This window comes from Mytilus californianus, unplaced genomic scaffold, assembly GCF_021869535.1.
Source record: "Mytilus californianus isolate M0D057914Y unplaced genomic scaffold, xbMytCali1.0.p SCAF_11, whole genome shotgun sequence".
Taxonomy (NCBI): domain Eukaryota; kingdom Metazoa; phylum Mollusca; class Bivalvia; order Mytilida; family Mytilidae; genus Mytilus; species Mytilus californianus.
The window spans coordinates 19,375,302-19,388,881 of record NW_026262593.1 but is presented as its reverse complement, the minus strand read 5'-3'; the positions used below and the strand labels follow the sequence as shown (position 1 = coordinate 19,388,881).

General features: G+C 33.6%; 1 protein-coding gene across 2 annotated transcripts in view; it reads left to right on the top strand.

Moving 5' to 3' along the window:
* LOC127720699 (E3 ubiquitin-protein ligase MIB2-like) overlaps positions 1-13,580 on the top strand; it is a 132,529-nt gene that overhangs the window by 39,330 nt on the left and 79,619 nt on the right. The window lies entirely within an intron of this gene.

The window sequence follows — 13,580 nt, the reverse complement described above, 5'->3', positions numbered from 1 at the left end:
CCCCTTCAGTCATTGTTTACATGCTAAAGTTTATGGGGAACAACTTATGATAAGTCAATGATATTTGGTATGCAATTAGATTAGCATTGGCATATCTCATTTCCATGGAGATTATTTGGCTCTGCACCTTTAGTCATGGTTCATTGACTGAATGTTTAGCATAGTTTACATGGTAAATAATTGACATTTTAATTTCAACATTTGCCTTTTATCATCAAAATTATATACAGGCAAGACATATCTCTGTGTCTGCAGTTTATTCTATCTTTCAGACATTTACTTCCTGTTTTCTGATACTTTGAATTATAAGTCAGGGTTTGCAAAATGCATATACAACTTTTTGTTTTGTTTCACATATATAATTGATTGTAAGGATTTACTATAAAAAAAAAAGTTTGTTAATCCTACGGACTTGTAAAGATACATTCTTATGTCCTATAGAAATTTGGAAGCAGCTAGACTTGCAGGTGTAAAATATGAAAAAAGACAGTCATAAATGTGGTAAATTATAAGTTTTAAAGCCATTTTCCTCTTAAATGTGACTTAAATCACAGCAATCATTAAATAACATCTGTTTCCGTTATCCAATGGAGGTGCATCAATGCCGATAACATTTGCAACGAACCTAGTGCCCTAGCGGCCACCTTATTTGAATTAAGCTTCAGTTAAAACAAAAGTCTATCCTGTACCATGTAGCTAGCTAGCGACAGTGGGTTGGAATCGATACATGATCCATTATTAGGATAATTTCACACTTCAACATTTGATACTCCACATTCCTGTAAATTTTAGAAAACGATCTTGACATTTTGTATCTTCTACCAAATCTCCTTTTAAACATTTTTGCAGTTCAAGAATTGTTGTCGTTGAATGAGGTTATAATAACTTCGTTTTCCTCGGATCAATTGATTGATAAAATACAAATAATGGATGGCTGCGCATTACAATGGTGGGCAATATTTTAACCATATACATTGTACAAGAGGAGAACATGTTGAAATCTTAGTTGTACTGGGCAGACAATCAAGCTGGATTTTTAACTTGCTAACTAATGATGAATCATCTGTAGGAACAAGTGTTTCCCCACTAGGACTAAACCTGACTCCAAGGCAACCAGACTACTCTAACTATAGTCAGTTTTGTGTGCTTTGTGGAGAAGCAAACTATTCAATCCTTAAGTTTTGGTATGACCCAGCTAGTGAATGAACTGACGATTTGTGTTGCTATAAAACCAGACACGAGGTCTACACATTACAAAGAACAACCCGAGTTTTACTGCGCTTGCATTTGCCAGAACGCATACCTTATTAAGGCTACGGTTTAAGTTTAAATCATGACCACGCACCTCATTTTTTATGCTGTCAAACTGGCGGTTACAGATACCATATAATATTCATGCTATTCGCATGTTTGTCTTTTCTGAATCTATTACCACCAATGACTATATTACTACCATTATGAGTGTACTATCTTAACCGTAGCCTCAGTTGGGAGTGTGCTACGCTCTGTGCACGTAACCGAATCGGAACAGCGATATATAAGAATTTAATTCTGAACTAACAAAATCAGATTGTTTTCCAATGGCAGTTTAAATTGTCCACCTCTTCACCTTGTTCCAAATTTGTCACTTACTACGCAAACATCAATCAATTTATATCGATAGTTGTCTTATCTTGTCTGACTCAAATGACACGCGAGTGCTGATTTTACTTTGACACTCAGTTTAAATTGTCTGCCTCTTTACCTTGTTTCAAATTTTCACTTACCACGAAAACGTCAATCAATTCTTTTCGGTAGCTAGTCACACGATTTCTTTTATCTTTCGCGACTCCATGAGACATGTGCACGAGTGCTGATTTTACTTTTACTAGGCCCTTTTCGGTGTCGCCTATTAGATCTTTAATCCAACATGTATGAAATATTTGACACTGGACTTGAACCAAATTATTACAAGTTTTTATTTCTTTTATCCATGATATATTTGCTCCTGGAAGACGTTGAATAAACAACAATCAACTAATCTGTTAAAATATTATAGTAAAAGTCAAAAAGGGGGAGGTGTAAGATACGAAGAGGTAAACAAATACTACGAGTCGTAAAAGATAAACAACACGTGCCATGACAAACGACGAACAAACAATAGTTCTTTAAATGTACAAAGTTTTCTGCAACAAGTACAATTCAAAAGCACATTTTTATGTATAAAAACGCAAAAAGATAATAAGTTTCCTGTTTATCTTGATATCTTGATACACCAAATATCTACACTACAACCATCTGAGATTCTCTGCTTACGTCCAAACTGTATAAATAGGAATCTTAACAATGGAAAATGTCTACACCAATTGACCAATAGCCGTTTTTTGGCTATTATTTTAGACGGTTTATGTCTTTCATGCTCCAAAATGCTTTCTTCGGCTTTTGTTTCTGAGAGTGTCTAAGATGTGTCCATAACAATTCATGCTTTTTTGCGATACGTATCACGTGCTTACATCAAACTGTCATTAAAGTTGCCAGACGACTTCATTGCTTTGAAAAATACCAAAAAAGTAAAAATAACAAAAATACCGAACTCCGAGGAAAATTCAAAACGGAAAGTCCCTGATCAAATGGCAAAATCAAAAGCTCAAACACATCAAACGAATGGATAACAACTGTCATATTCCTGACTTGGTACAGGCATTTTCTTATGTAGAAATGATGGATTAAACCTGGTTTTATAGCTATAGCTAAACCACAATATTGTTGTGAACCAATGTTATTTGGAAACAATGTCCTTTAATTTATAGAAATATGCGTTCATTACTATTTACCACTCTGTTTGATCATCGGCACAAAGTAATTATAATAGTATTTTATATACAACTTATACATATAAAAAAATGTACAGATAAAATAGCACCAGTGATTATATATACACGTGGGTTTTTCAATTACATGTACACACAAATTTGAATCAATGAATCATTGAATCATTATAGGAGAATGACAACAAGTGATATAAATAAACCTAAGCTATATCAACCTCAACTCAAATATATTTGTTATATGCTACATTGTATATTGTATAAAGATTTGACATAGCAGTCAGTCATGCCAATGACTTCTCTTAGCTTTTCAAAGATACGGACTCAGCATAGGAAAAAGATAAGTTCTTCCTGCACCAATCTTTGTTGAAGTTCTTAACTGGTTCTTTTCGTATCTTCACATCGAAATATCCATAAATGAAAGGATTTACTATATGGTGTAAAATAACAAACCTCGAAAAAAATTACGTAATATTTGTTCCCAGCAACTGATTCGTGATCGGATGGGTATATCACTACCAAGCTGGTTATTAATTCTTGGTATATACGACACAATTGCGATCACAATTATCAGGAAAAACATAAGATTTATCTTTGTTTTGTCAACTTCGTTTTTAGAGCGCTCAGAATCAGTTCTGCCTCTTGTCATTTGGATTTATTCGTTGATTATTTTGTTGTTCAAGTCACACAGGGGCAAACAGCTGGTACTGCAACAATATTTTGCATTCTTTTCCTTGAATCGTGCAATGAAATTCTATTCATGTGTTTATTTGATAATCGACTAAATAAGTTTATAGGGCTAAAACTGTACAATACTGTAGTCGCTAATATGTTTAGTGATATGACACACAAAATATTCGATCTCATCATGTGACGGGTAGAAAAGTGAGCATATGTTATATGTAATGGTTATATTCCCTGAAGTTTTGTCTACTTTATTCACTCCACCAAACACAAATGATTGTGAAGAATAACCGAATTCTTCTTCGGAATAAATTCAACTGCCTCCCGAATGGTCTGCAAAAAAGGAGATACCGATGAGTCGAGGAAAAAGCAGCAAAATATTCTACAAAAAACAGACGACGGCAGATGTACCCTGCATTAAAACATATGATTGCGTTTTGTATGCCAGTGGAACCAACCGTTAAACATTCAATGAAATCTATGGTGGCTAAAAATGATATGAAGAAACGTTCCCTGTTTTTGTCTGAAATCGACAAGACTACATAATTACAGCAACAATATTTCATAATGTTCAAGTGTGAGTAACACGCTACTATACCATACATATTCTACAAATACATTGTTTACTAATATTGTATTGTTTTACATAGTTTTGGATGTGAGATAAAAGCACAGACGTGTATAATTGCTTACAATTGTTTTTGTAAATCTAGAGAAATAAGAATATATGTCTTATACTAGATTGTGCCGTCAGGATCTAGGAAATCTGGGACTTTAATCTGTTTTTCGATTGATAACCATTTACGAATATTAACACTTTAAAACACAGTATGACCGGACATGGATGTAGCTTCTTTTGTATTTTTTAACACATAAGAGGACACTTATCAAATAAAACAATATGTTATATGTGTCCAAATTTACCCGCAGCGTTGAAAATCAGATGGTTCTGGCTTGTTGTAACATAGCTTTTTCAGTAATTAATTCTGGGTTAATCGCGCTTGTGCTTATAAAGGAATTAAGAATCAAATGCACGATTCTAATACTTCATGCATATAGCATCTAATACTGCATAGTGAAGGAAATATCCAAGAAACGCATATATGAGGGTTTGGATTGGGAGGGGTTCCTTTATTTCTTTATTCCTTATTTTTTTATACCATTTTTTCCATTCTTTATTTTTTGGTTTATTTTTTTTTTCTATTCTATATTTGTTTTGCCATTTATTCTGCACCTTTTGCCCATTATTCTCTATTCCGTACACCCTCTCCAGACCCTCATATATTTTACAGGCAATTTTAATTCTAACCATTGATGCATTGCCTCTTCGGTCACTGTAAGGGAATTGTTTGGTAACAAAGTTCTGAACAAGTATGCGACTGAGCTCTTTTCTCCTACTCAAACCGTTTTACAATCATTCGATTTTTTTCTCATATTTTGATTTTCATTTCCAAAGTAGGACAGTCAATAACTATCAACGAGGTCTAATTTAATTTGAGTTGTTTAAGATGCGTTTCGTTATACATGCAGTAGGAAAACTGATGACAAAAAACTATCACCATTCCAAATGGAATTAAAAACGTTCTGATAAATAGTATTGATAAAAGCAACTTCAAGAATCAAGTGAGCAAACTCGCATACCCTTCAACCCACCATACAATTTATGTAAATCTATTTTAGTGACCTTGGCCATAGACTAAGTAATTTTAAAATCATGTGAACCCTTCTATCATATTTGACAACATATAAAAAAATGAAATTTCATATGCAGTATTTGATATAACATCATGAACGAAATTTCTATTCTGCACAATGCATTCATTGTGTTGTTTTTCCGACATACAGTCTAAACAGAAAAAAAGGGGGTGCACATAAAACTGATTTAACCCCACCACATTTTATGCTGTAACAAGTCAGACTATCTGGGTTCAGTGTTATTTGAAACTGTTTGCCTTTTTATGTTTGTTTGTTATTTTTGGGAGGCGTGGGCTGTTGGTTGTTGTTGTGGTCTGCTGTGCATATTTGGTAATTCCTTTTATTCTTTTAATGTACTAGTATTTGTTTTTCATTGATTGTCCATAAATTATGCATTTTTGAAAGATATTTTTTTTCAAATCTTTTAAATTATATGTGAAAATATGCGGAAATTAAGATAAAGGGCGATATGTAATTACATCAATAAGTAGTTTGAAAAATAAGAAAATTTCTGGGATATTTCTAACGTTATTGTGGCCATTTACAGGAGAGTTGTCCATCTCTGGTAGCCTATTATGTGTCTCTAGTATTAATGAAGAAATTGTAGTGAAAAAATCTGTAACACAGAAAACTATAAAAAGGGGAATTCTCTTAAATCTAATGAGATGTGTTTCATGTGATATCCGCTTGTCGACCTTTGCTTAGAATAACAAGTAGTCGAGTGGCACTGCCAAATCCTCCTTTTAAAGCTTAAAAGCTTAAATTAAATTAAATTATTGTTAATATCTCAAACTCCATCTTACTCCGAGTTGTATTGGCGTATTTAGGACTTGCATCTTTATGATAACTTTCTTCATTTTTGGGATATTTATATATTATTTGTTTGCATTCTTGGTAATCTTTTACTATGTTTCAGAGGATATGGCACAGAACTGTGTGTACATGCGCTACAGTCATATCCGGATGGCATCATTGTTGTATCATTGGTAACGCCACAAAAGTCCGTAGCGGCTGCGCGCTGCAATCATACTCTGATGGCATCCTATTGTTGTAACGTTGGTAACGCCACAGCAGTCCGTAGCGGCCCAAGTTGCGGAAAGCAGTATCCAGCGACAGCTGAAAAATCCGAAGATTTGTGAGGAGATATTGATATTTCCTACAGCCAAGAGCTCTAGAAATGTAAGTTTTTACTATGTCATATTTCGTTTCGTTTTTCGTTGTTAGAGTCTGCAAAATATTGAACTCTAACTTTTAGAAGCAACTGCACTGTTCAAATCAGTATACTGGTAACAATTTAGCTTGACATTTCTTTTGAGAGTTTATGGAAAATTACCTATTTCACTCAGATTAATCTTTTTACGTTGCATACAAATTCTGCATACGCATACTGACACCTGAACATTTTATAGAGGAATCAGAAAAATCTGTAATACTATTATTCCATTGTAGTCTATGATTTTAAGGAAATCGTTTGTCATCGGCCTATCTTATTATATTTTTTTTTATAGAGAACATATACAAAAAAAATCGAATAACAATTGCTAAAGAACCTAATTTATATCAAATTATCCGATTTACATAGAAGTTTTATATATATATTTTTATTTTACGGCGACCATCACTCGACTTCTACTGTGACGTCAACAATAGATATATTGACTGATTGGTTAATGCTGAACGTCGCGTCATGAAAAATAGAGAAGCGCATATTTAGATGTTTCAGTATGATAAATGTATAAAATAAGGAGATGTGGTATAATAGGAAATGAGACAAGTATCCATTAGTATCCAAATAATGTGGTTTTAAGCAATTATAGGTCAACGTACGGTCTTCAACAATGAGCAAAACCCATACCGTATAATCAGATATATAACATTACAACATATGAAACAAATCAAACGAAAGAAAAAAAAAACAATGGCCTAATTTATGAGAAATAATAAACGAAAAACAGATATCTTCCTTTAGAAATTATTGATGCCAAATTTTAAATCTATTTACATGTTGAGTACAATACAGAAGTTTAGATCTAAAAGCCGAATTTTTTTTAGAATTTATAGCTTTCACTAAATAAAAGTACTAGTACTTAGTACTTCTGTTTCAAGTAAGAATAGCCAACCAATAGTTAAAAAGACATTAACAGCAAATTATCCTCCCTATTTTTATAGGTAAGCACGGTAAAGCACAAACTATGTTTTGTCATTGAATAAATAAAGATATAGTCATGGAAGTTAGGCCAATCCTTACGTAAATGCCGTACGAGCGCCCTATTGTTGACCATCACCGAAAGGTCGTAAAAGTACCTTTTTCGTGAAGGTCGGATAAGGACCAGCAACAGCCTTGTTGTCCAGGATTGCAGACCAATCTTCACTGTAGAGGTCGTAAAAGCGCCTTATTGCGATGATGATCAACTCAATCTTTAAGAGTTGACTGTCCGAGTATATTTTGGTCTCGAAGATCAGAAAGCACTTTTCACAATAGAAGTCTTAGAAGTGCACAAGTGTCGGAAAGATCAGAAATATTGACAAATATGGCAAAGGCCGTATAAGTTCTAAGCCGTATCAAACAAATCAATTACTCAATGTGAGACTGCACATATATCATCGGGTCATAAAGATCAACCAGTGTTGGAGAAACATATTGAAGAATCTGAGTAATCCCTGTTAAAAAATCAGCAAAAAGTGCCTTATTTTCATTAAGGTCAACCCCTATAAACTGGAATAGGGTTAGAACCTAGTTGAAGTTCATGCAAATCTACCATAAATGCTGTAATTGTTTTGTTTGTTACAATGACAGGCTGTTCTATATTCATTCCATTTTCAAGATAACTTATAAAGGGAATCTTATAAACTTAATGAGATATCTTATACATAAGATAAGATATCTTATTAAACAGCTTATAAAGATATCGTATACATAAGATAAGATATCTTATTAAACAATTTATAAAGATATCTTATTTACTTTATTAGAAATCTTATTTAGGTTGATTTAATCTTTTATTTAAAGATATCTTCAATAAATAAGATATCTTAAAAACTAAATAAGATATCTTGTAAACTAAATCAGATATCTTATTAATTATATAAGATATCTATAACATAAATAAGATAACTTATAAACCGATGAGATATCTTAAAAATTGAATAAGATAATTTATTATCTTATTCTTAATCTTATTATCTTATTCAATGGGAACCAATTGTGCCCCTCTTCTTGCCGACTTGTTTCTTTATTATTATGAGGCTGACTTCATACAGGAGCTTCTTAGGAAGAGAGATAAGAAGTTAGCAATATCCTTTAACTATACGTTCCGCTATATAGATGATGTTCTCTCACTAAATAATACAAAATTTGGTGACTATGTTGAACGAATCTATCCCATCGAACTAGAGATAAAGGATACTACAGATACAGTTAAGTCTGCCTCATATCTTGACTTACATCTAGAAATTGACAATGAGGGTCGGTTGAAAACAAAACTTTACGACAAAAGAGATGATTTCAGCTTCCCAATTGTGAACTTTCCATTTCTATGTAGCAACATTCCAGCAGCGCCTGCATACGGAGTATATATCTCCCAATTGATACGATATTCCCGGGCTTGTGTTTCCTATCATGATTTCCTTGATAGAGGATTGCTGCTCACAAGGAAGCTATTAAACCAAGAGTTCCAAATGGTGAAGTTGAAGTCATCCCTTCGTAAATTTTACGGACGCCATCACGAGTTGGTTGACCGTTATGGAATAACCGTTTCACAGATGATATCGGATATGTTCCTTATGTCGTAACTACAATACCCTTCCCTTTTCACGAATGTGACTTACCGAATTAGACTATTTACCGGATTTGTAATAACATAAGCAACTCGACGGGTGCCACATGTGGAGCAGGATCTGCTTACCCTTCCGGAGCACCTGAGATCACCCCCAGTTTTTGGTGGGGTTCGTGTTGCTTAGTCTTTAGTTTTCTATGTTGTGTCATCTGTACTATTATTTGTCTGATTGTCTTTTTATTTTTGGCCATGACGTTGTCAGTTTGTTTTCGATCTATGAGTTTGACTGTCCCTCTGGTATCTTTCGTCCCTCTTTTATTAAAGTCTATAAGATAAATTGTATTAAAAACGATATATCTTATTTAGTTTGAAGTTAATAAGATATCTTATACATTTTATATAAGATATCTTATATATTGAATGATATACGTCATAAACTTATTGAGATATCCTATAAACTAATTGAGATATCCTATAAACTAATTGAGATATCTTATAAACTAAAGAAGATATCTTATAAATTAAAGAAGATATCTTATAAACTATTAGAGCTGTCTTATAAACTTTATAAGATGTTCTATAAATCAATAGATTTATCTTATAAACTAATAGAGATATCTTATAAACTTAATAAGATATCTTATAAACTAATAAGATATCTTATAAACTTAATAAGATATCTTATAAATCAATAGATATATCTTTAAACTAACAGAGATATCTTATAAAACTAATAATGTTTTTCACAGTAAAAATAGTATACTAGAGTATCACGTGTTGCTTGACTGGTTACTGATAGATTTAAAATAATTATAGGCTCAACAGGTCAGGTTTTCGAGAGCTCTGTTTTCCATATTTTTCTATGTATTGTCAAAACAACAAAACTGTTACTTCTTTTATAGTATTTTCTAGTAAGCCTGAGCAAACTTGTTTAGCCCCGCCACGTACTATATGTGCCTGTCCCAAGTCAGGAGCCTGTAGTGCAGTGGTTGTCGTTGATTCATGTCTGCCATATTTATTTTTCTTAAATTATTTTGTGTTAAATTGGGCCGTTAGTTTTCTCAATTGAATTGTTTCATGTGTTTCATTTCGGGACCTTTTATAGCCGACTGTACGGTTTGGGTTTTTCTCATTGCTGAAGGCCGTACGGTTGCCTTTAATTGCTTACATCCACTTCAATTGAACTTTGGTGGATAGTTGTCTCATTGGCAATTCAATGACAACATTGGGATTTTTACAAATTACGACGGCGCATGTTCATTGTTAATATATACATAATAATATAATAATATGTTGAAAGGTACATTGTGACCTCTTAATGTCCCCTTTCCTAACTTGTATTGATGAGCTGCTGTCTCGTAGACGTTTATCCAACATCTTAAAAATGTTCAGTGATTTTATTTTAAGACCTAGAATCTGTAATGTTTAGGAAACTACTATTGTTTAAAGAAAAAATAAAATGACATGAGAAATTAAGGACTAAAGCTAAGGATCCCTTAAAATGGCGGCGTCCATTTTTTGTTTCATTGGATATGTTTGTGACGTTACACTGGACACGTAACAATATAATTGCGTATACCAAATTCCTGTGCTGCCAAAAGTCGGTTTCTAGAGACCGCACTGAATCTCAGAACATTATTTTAGATGAGAACGCTATCAGAGATTAAGCTCAGCGTTATTCTTCATCCTCTCGTAAATTCTGTTATAAAACCAGAACACTACATCCTTTGGATGGACCAGCTTGTTCGTTCCAATGTTCTCATTTATAAATATTAGGACAACTTAATCTTTTCCAACGTACTGCAATTGATTAATATATTAACAGGTGCAAACTAAAAGTCGAACGTAAATAATTATATATATATTTAATGATATATTGTAGCAGGCATGTTTTTTTTATGTTGACACGATCCTAGTATCAATACTGTATCAGGAATGGTAATTTTTTTACATTATCTGCAATGATATTGTAGCTGGCATTGTAATATTGTATATATTCATACAACCATTTAGGCAATAGTCTTAACAATATACCAAGATCTAAATCATCCCGACTATAGACAAATTGGGTACAAACGATTTTTGTACTTGTCTATATTCTTTTCTAACGAATGAATACAGTATAATTGTGTTCTTTATTACTGTAGATGACCAAGTCAAACAAGCCAAATAAGAGTTTGAACACGCAACCTGCGTATGGTGAAGTCCCGAAGACAGGCAATGAGCCACAGCGTCGTCTTCTTAGCCGTGGAGCCATTAAAAATGGACTCGGTGGACAGAAAGTGGAATATCCTGTCAACAGAGTGATGCCACATGGCAAAAATGGCAAGCCATGCAACACCATAGATGTTAATGTCAACACTTTCTTGCCAAAGTTGCCAGATGCCAATACTGGTAATACTAAAAGTAAGTAAATTAAAAAGGGAACGGACCATGATCCCTTTTTTTTCGAGTAGCCTAATGGCTCTACGAAGAGAGAAGTCTATTCGAAGAAGCATTATAAAATAGAAGATTTGGTATGATTGTCAATGAAACAACTATCAATCATAGAACAACAAAAAACTATGATGTAAGGAACTACTGGTGTTTAGGAATTCCACCCATACCGTATGGTAAGCTGTAATATATTTTATGTTTACCAGTCTATATTTTGTGTTTTTAAAACTGTACACCTTTATTGTTTTAGTGAGAGGTGTAAATCCATTTGCACCAGAGCCTAAGCCTATAACTGATGGCACCTCCTACTTAGATAGATACCAGATGAAGTCTGGTTTCCACTTTCCTGACGTTGAAGATAAAATTAAAATTGCTGCTCGGCACCAGCTCCAAATTAGAGTAGTTCCAAAGGAAATAGTAAAGATTGATGATGAACTAGAAAACAGACCTCGCACCAGAATGCAAAGAGAGGTACGTGAAAATACTAGATTATTTAATTAACTACCTTGGTTTTTTTTATCTAATATATTTAGTCATCTAGATATAATTAGTTGGTTTGATCTTTTTAAAACAGATTTTTATTTTCATGGTTGCAAAAATGAAGGGTTCTCCTTAAAAGCCAATGAAAACGACATGTACAACTAAAACAAAAAAGCTTTCTCTTTATTTCAGGTCCATGTAGCAACTGAGAGAGTATTATCGCCATCTGAACTCAGTGTTATATCGTATAACCGAGGTGACAGTCCATGTTACATACCTATGCCACATGCAACTTCACGTGGAACTAGCCCATTATACGCTGGGCCACTAAATATGCCACACGGAGAAGGTAATCATCTTACTTCATCACCAGAACCACGCATTGAGGGGGCTCGTGTACCACATCCACCACCCATGTCATGTGGAGAAGGACAAGAACATGCACTTATGCCACGTCCACCAGCAATGTCACGCAATGAAGCTCACGTGCATATGCCACGCCCACCAGTTGGTCCACGTAGGGTGAGACACGCTTTTATGCCACCATCCGTACAACGTGAAGATCAAGCTCATATGCCACATCCACCGAAAGTACCAAAAGAAGATGGTCATCTTTATTTTAAGCGTTTAACTACTGTACAACATGAGGAATTGGAATTCTTTCCTCATCCCAATACACAGCTTGGTCTCGGAGTGGAAGCCATGAACTACATGCCAACACCACCTAATGTGCCCAAGAAATGCGGATCTGAGAGGAACATTCCATCTCGAGCAGATGCGCCACAGAAGGGAGGAGCCAGGATGAAGAAACTTCCTCCACTTCACAACAGCGTCCAAAAGAATAGGCCTTGTTAGATAGAGAAATAAGTATAACTGCCTAGTAAACTTTAGCTATTAAAGAAATCATGTCCATTTTTATGCATTTTTATGTAGGTTTGATAAACATTTGAATGTAGGTTTAATAAACAATCATATATATTATCCACATCTGTATCAAAGAGCATATGTGTTTTAGCTAACAGCGAACTTAATATACGAGCATTCCAGCAGTACACTTTAATCCATAGTAAATCCTCAAACATAGAGATCTTAGAGAGCACAACATTTAATAAAGTGGTACTTGCATAAAGCACAAAGTTTTTTTTTGTTTATGTATAAATTATGTATAAATAGCGGTTAATTGGGTTTCCATTATTAAGCACATAAAAATGAAATCTAGCACTACGTTATAATATATACTTTACTTGCACATAAGTAATTCATAGCAAATATGTAACATTATATAAATAACCACTGGGATTAATAGGGAAGACATTTCTAATTTTTAAATCAGTAGTATTTTTTTAATAGTTAAACATTTACAACTTTTTATATTCTTAACTTTGTCAATATATGTATTGCTAATGTTTTTTAAAAGACCCGAAACTTCCATCCAGAATTTCTCTTGTGCTCTGTTTTTTTTGTAATTCTGTCATGTTATAAATTATAACTCAATGTTGAAGAACTGGCCACAGTATCATAAATTAAACTGCTTAATCATGCTATGTTTAATTGCTTTTAATTTTCGACTTACACTGTGCGTGTGAAATTAAGGTTCACATCTTATCATTTCGTCATTTCATTTTCTTTTTTTTTCCTGGTGTGATGGTGAACATCTTGATATGATATTATGTTTGTGCTGTCAACTTGTACAACGTGTTAA